The following is a 6,000-nucleotide window of genomic DNA, read 5'->3' on the forward strand; positions in this document are numbered from 1 at the left end:
TGCAAAGTTGCTTAAATAATGAATGATAGCATGATTTGTGATGATATGAATTCTATACAGAGCATGCTTGTGATTAAGTAAAATGAGAATGTCATGCTTGTGCTTGAATTCTAGAGAATGATATGCTTGTATTCATTACATAGAAATTGCCATGCTTATGCCATTGTTATTTTGCAAGTGAAATTGATGAAATTGATCATATGCATGGCATAGTGGAGAAATTGAATGAGAATGACATTGGACCATTTTAGAATGGTGAGGAAGATGCATAGGATTAACAAGTAAGCCATCTTAGAATGGGCGGAAAAGAGGAATTTAGAAATGGATCAGGTATCGTGAGCCCGATGCTAACTTGACCTAGTGGGAACACGGTCTGGTGTAGGACGTGTAACGTTGGTACTAGGCCCTAAATGGTCATCAAAATGAGGCCATGGATAGTATCAATCTCACGTCGATAAAAGTCGATTAGTGTAGGTAGAGATTGGGGTCGATTTGAGACCAAGCTTGGGAATGGTTATATATTGCATTGCATTTGCATTCATAACATGCAAAGTTGTGTCTATGCCATTGATTGGATTAAAATGTGGTTTAAATTCCGTAAAATCCCTAATGTATGATGTCGATTCACTTTTATCCCGAATGTGTGATGTGTGGCTCAAGGGAGTCCAAAATTGGCACCTTAGCCATCTTCTACTGAGCTTCCGTGCTCATCCCTTTCATTATCATTTTTCAGGTTACGGAAAGAACGTGGTTGATAACGGACCTCACATGTGTAGTTAGGGTTGACAGAAGCACATTTTTGATATTTTTGTAATCAATGCTTAGTTGATGACTTTTGTAAAGATGACGTTAAGGGTCTCAAACTTGTAATCTCATTCTTTTGGGGCTATGTTATGTATATTTTGGATAATGATGTAATGAGCTATTTTGACAATGGATGGCAAAGCGAGTTATGAATATAAATGGACTATTTTGACTATATAACTCAAATGAACGGAGAATAGTTATGTAGGTGTTGAATGATTTTGCATATTCTTGTTTATGGGTATAATATGAGCTTTGGATGTTATATATATCATGTTTAAACAGGTTGGGAAGCACCCTAATAACCTTCCATGGGACCTAAGTGGTGTCCATAACCCTTCGCACTCAAATTAGACTTTTTCTGGGTCATTTTTATCATTCTGGCCATTTTGAACTGGTTCAACCCCCTTGAACCTGTTCAAGAGTGAAATTAGGTTTCAAAGTGGGCACATTACCCATGTTGAACCCGTACAAGTTCCACAGAATCAAGTTGTCTTGGAAAAACTCCAGTTTTAGATCCCCAACTTCGAGTAGTCATAACTCCTGCATCTTAAACCCAAATGGGGTAATTATTATCCCAAATTGAAGAATTTTTTGTTAGATTTCCAATGGTACCTACCCCATTCTCAGATTCCATCTATACTAAGAGTTATAGCTGTTTTAGTGAAGTAGTGTCGGGAAATCCTTCAAACTGAGAAGGGGTATCAGTGGGGAACCATAACTAACTCCCATAGAACCTCTTAGAATGTCATGGAGTGACTAGAATGGATTGTATAGACCTAGTTTGACTTACTTAGAGTCACATTATATCCCTTTTGATGTAAATTGACCATTTTACCCTTGTGTGACCTCGGGTCGGGTTACGACCTGGTTAGTGATCCGGATCCCCCGGATTTGGGTCATTACAACACCTACCAAACTCCTACATGGTAGTTGTTACAAGGGGAGACATGTACCACATCAGATTCAGATAGGAAGTGAAATAGGTATAAACGGGTTAGGTGTTGGCTCCACCTTATAGTTTAAGCTTTTGAGTCAGATTGCGAAGCACCCACCCATTACAGTTAGTATCAGAGCGAGACCTATTCCTTGATACAGTGCCATACTAAGCACCCCGCCTGGATGTGTTCGGGTGTGCAACCTCGGGTAGGTAGGGTAGCCCTATATTGTAACGAGGGCATTACGGTTTGGGTGGGGAAAAATGTTACAAAGGGAGACTTGTCTCACATCAATTCCGAATTGGAAGTGAAATAGGTATAAATGGGTTAGGTGTTCGCTCCACTTAATAACTTAAACTTTTGGGTCAAATCGCAAAGCACCCAGCCTTAAGCCTTTGACTAAATCCATCCTAATTATCAAAATAGGTATTTTGGGTGTCCTTAAGTCCCAAGGTGGATCGGTTTGGTCCATACCTAGTTAATTGTTCCCTCTCTATTTGTTAGTTTATGGAACAACATGTTTTTACAATTTTAATCAATCTATGGCTAATTTAGATCCTCAATTGCAAGGTTTGCAACTTTTGATTTTTAAGGACACAAAAATTTATGAATCATTTTTTCATCTAAACAATTTTGATATTCAAATTTTATAAAAAAATCTTTTTATGACTTTCTATCTAATATTTATTCAAATTCCTTTGAAAAATGGATTTGGTTTTCTTTATATTACTCATCTTTTCCTTTTTAAGTAATGTTATTTAGATCGAAGAGTTGGGCATAATTCTTTGATCCAATACATTTGATTGGTCATTATGTAAGAGCATCCACACCAGCGACTCCGAATTTTGGCTTTCCAAAAATGCCACTTTAGCTTTTCTAAGAGCCACGTCAGCAATTTCCAGAGTCACGTTAGCAACTTTGGTTCTCCAGAAACAGGCACTCTATTAAGATTTCTGGATTTTCGCTCTCCAAACAACAATATTTTTCAATCAAACAATATCTTTGCAAATTATTAAAAAGCTAGGATTGATATTATATCTTTAAACAATACATTATCCATTATATAGATTAAAAAAGATATGATTGATGTTATAACTTTAAATAATACATTATCCATTATATGGATTAAAAAAGCTAGGATTAATGTTATAACTTTAAACAATACATTATCCATTACATGGATTAAAAGTTTCGATTGATGTTATGCTTCATAATATGCCAACAACTTTCTAACTTAAATGCATCGTCTGTTTAACTACGAAATGCCTTTTTAGCTTCTGTCATTTACACGAAAAAATTAAGAATAAATTAAAAGCCGAATGTTAAAATATTTATGAGTTCTATTTAAAACAATAAATAACTCACCATATCTGAAGCCGTTAGGGCGATTCATTTCGATGTTAGTCATGCACCCATAAAATTTGCTGATTTGTTTTTGGATGGTGGACCAATGATTCATCAAAGTTCCTGCATTTCGCAAAGATGGAACACCAAGCTGTTGTACATAACTTTCGAGGATTCACTGCAATGACCCAAACCCAGAAGTCTGAATCATTAACCGGGTACAAACTCGACCCGAAGTCATCCGAGGGAAATATGGTCGTCCCCGTGGTTAAAATACAATTAATGCATTATACTGGGTCACATAGTGTGTAACAATATCTTTAAGTGAGTGGAAAAGAGCAAAAATGGAAAATAAATGACAATGGGGAAACAACAGGAACCGGTCGATGCCTAACACTACACGTTGACCGAAATGGAACTTTCGGTCGACGTATGGGTCTCAAATAAGGCTACAACTCGGGCGGGTTTGGACTATAACTTGAGACCAACCCACCATATGAAGTGCTAAACCCTAGTCCAACCCTAACCCTATCCTCAACCTTAACTACTCAACCCAAGCTCAACCCATCCTTTTACTTTTAAATTCGGGCTTGCAACTCGGGCTTAGATTCCGGGTAAAATCTTCAGGTTAATTCGGGTTACTCATATGACTAATCTTTACACCAAAAAATTAATATGATCTTGAATTTGTTTTAGATTAAATTACTCTTAAACAAGAAAAAGTTTAAAAACTTTTTGTAGATTTTTAATAAATTACAAACAAATTTTTAGAAAATTAATTCTCCTAAATGTTAACATACAATAAGTTAAGATTTAACAAAATAAGTTGAAAAGAAAAAAAATTAATCATGGTTTAAATTTTATATATAATGTATTTAAAAGTAAAAATATATATGAAAATAATATTAGAATTCGGGTTCGGTTTGGCTAGGGTTGCTAGTATTTCAACCCAAGCCCAACCCTAATTAAATTTGGGTTGAGATTTTTCAACCCAAGCCTAACCTTAATTGTAAAAATGATTGCACAAGCTCGTAAAAAATCAGGCTAGGCTCGGGTTGGGTTTGTGTTATCTAACCCAAATTACACCCCTGATCTCAGACGTACTAAAAGTGGGTCTCTACAGTGTAAAAGTATATTATCCAAAATAATGAAATAACACTTAAAATACCACTGTACGTATACACACACACACACACACACACACACACTTACGTGAAAGAAAAACACCCAAATAATTCCCTTACACTCTCAAACGAAACAACATTAATATGAGTTTAGGCTTATCCACATGCACGTACTATGAAATACACCATTTATACCCATATGTGGAGATTTAATAAAATTAAATTTACTTACATTTCCAAAATATACAAGAAATATGTCCAAGAGAATATAGTTGTAACGACCCAAAAAAAAAAGATACCAGTCGACGGTACCCAAATAAAAAATAAAAAAATAAATAAATTCGGCATGACCTTTGCAGCAAAAGTCCTACCACGACCTACTGAAATACATATAAAATGTAATGGCGTCTTAAAACTAGTCTATCATTTCCCAATGCACAATGCAAATAATATACAACATTCCCAAAATCAACACATACATATAAAAAGAGTCTCGTTCTTTCATCTTATCCAAACATGGAAACACCAGTCCACTACCTAGTCCCATAAACCTTCACGAGAAACGCACTTTAATTACATCAAGTTACAGTCCATGAAATATAACTAAAATTAAAAGTTCATAACTTACAACATTATATAAATTAAACTAAAGTTTTACAAAATAGTCAATATTATATTTACAATATATTAAAGTTCAATTACGAAAGATAGCAAAATATAAATCTCCAATCCCTTCTAAACTTATGGTGGATCGTCGTTTGCCACCTCTTTCCCATGTCCTGAAAATATTAAAGTAATGGGGTAAACCAACCGCTCAGTAGGAAATATTTAAGACACACTGTGGATGAAAATTTCCCCACCAGTCATAACATGCCACGTGTCCGCAGAACAAATATAAAGAAGCAAGCCCAATCAGCCTACACAGCTTTGGAGCCCGATCAAGAAGGACCTTAGAGAGGCCAAAACGGCCCACTTAGCTAAATACAACCCATTCAATAAAAACAACAGGCTAAAGAGGCGGCCAACCCATTTATATTCAAACTTTGTAACTCCCATTTACATCCAAAACTATGTAACACCCACAATAAAGTAAATGGCATGCAATAAAGGCACCATGAATGCCCACCACTGAAAACCATTAGTAACTGTTCCATAAGGCATATAAATAGGAGATGAATGAGAAGGAAAATATCATCGAATTCCACTAAAAATACTTCCTTATTGTCTGATTCATTTAAGCTTTTTCTTGTTCTTGATTTTTTAGATTAATATTTTCTTTAAGTGTTCGGGTGTAAAAATTTACACCTACATTTTGGCGCCGTCTGTGGGAAGCGTTTGCAAAAAGCCTTTCCATTATCACTTTCACGCGACATTGATTTGGAATGGCAACAGGATCAGATGCCGCGTAAGTTCAACAACAAGAAATTATGCAGAAAATGCGCGAAGAGATGCAAATGCAATTTAGTGCCCTTAGGCAAGCCAATGAAGCTAGCACTGGAGAGATCATTGCATTGAAGTAGGCCAATGGGGCCAATATAGTGCAAATCAATGCTTTGCGTCAGGAGAACGAAGGATTCTGAATTACTGTTCAACAAACTAATCCGCCGATTGCCCTTCAACCAAAGCGTCCGAACGACCCAATGGATCCACGGATCGCCCCTCGACCAAAGCGTCGGAACGACCCAATGGATCCAGCGATCGCCCCTCGGCTAGAGCGTCCGAACGACCCAATGCACCCACCGATCGCCCCTCGGCCAGAGAGTCCGAACGACTCATTGGATCCACCGATC

Source organism: Cornus florida, unplaced genomic scaffold, assembly GCF_030987335.1.
Source record: "Cornus florida cultivar Cherokee Brave unplaced genomic scaffold, ASM3098733v1 CherokeeBrave_3.0.0_Hap2_Chr01, whole genome shotgun sequence".
Taxonomy (NCBI): Eukaryota; Viridiplantae; Streptophyta; class Magnoliopsida; order Cornales; family Cornaceae; genus Cornus; species Cornus florida.